Source organism: Pseudophryne corroboree, chromosome 10, assembly GCF_028390025.1.
Source record: "Pseudophryne corroboree isolate aPseCor3 chromosome 10, aPseCor3.hap2, whole genome shotgun sequence".
In the NCBI taxonomy this organism is placed as follows: Eukaryota; Metazoa; Chordata; class Amphibia; order Anura; family Myobatrachidae; genus Pseudophryne; species Pseudophryne corroboree.
The window spans coordinates 100156896-100157832 of NC_086453.1; positions in this window are offsets into that span (position 1 = coordinate 100156896).

The window sequence follows — 937 nt, forward strand, 5'->3', positions numbered from 1 at the left end:
AGTATGTGTGGCTAAGTTTGTGTGCGATTATCTCAGAAAACATGCCTCATGCCTAGATGAAAAGAATGGGCCACTGGGACTGGAAGGAAGCTTTACCAAATGAATAATGTTGCAGTGTAGGTGGGGCAGGTGTAAAATGTGCAGAGAGATTTTAGATTTGGAAGAGGCGTAGCCACACCAAAATATAAATTGCAGCATATAAAGCTGTCCAGCAGTTGTGGGCTACATGCAAAAACAGACAGTATTTACCCTGCATACAAAAAAATGCATATATGTATATGCTCTACTTGCATTGCAACATGGTTTGTCCAGGTGCAGTTACTTATATTTCCTTTGCTTCCAACTCATAATCAGCCCATTGTCTGATTAAAGGGCCTAACATTTATTTTTTTATGGAAATAACCTATTGTATACAGGAGACTGGACACCTTGATCGCCAAGCTGGTACTGGAGACCAGGCCAACTGTAATAATATCCACTGTTATCAGACCAGGCCTTCAGCGTATTCCTGAGATCCAACAGTGCATAACAAATGTGGGCAGAGTTGTGAAATCGCAGTCATGTGTGGATTAGTGCCTTACTCAGCTGCATATAATATGATGGTGGGTATATATATATTTTTTTTAAACAATGTACCACTTGCTCTACAGGTATTTTTTTGTGTATATGTTTGCAAACAAGGGTTCGGGTACCGATTCCAAGTTGTCCACAATTGTGGCACATCCACTGAAAATGCCATGATTGCAACCATAAGTGAAGCCCCAACTATCTAAAGATGTGAATCGGTCGCTAACAGTAACATGCGTCCCTGGTTTACGATAGCCAAGCATCCCAGAAACATCCCCTGAGATTTGGAACACTGGGTTTTCTGGGCTGCACAGATCCAGCTGGAACGAATCAATGAGAGACAGAAAGGGTTTAAAACTTTCATACACCC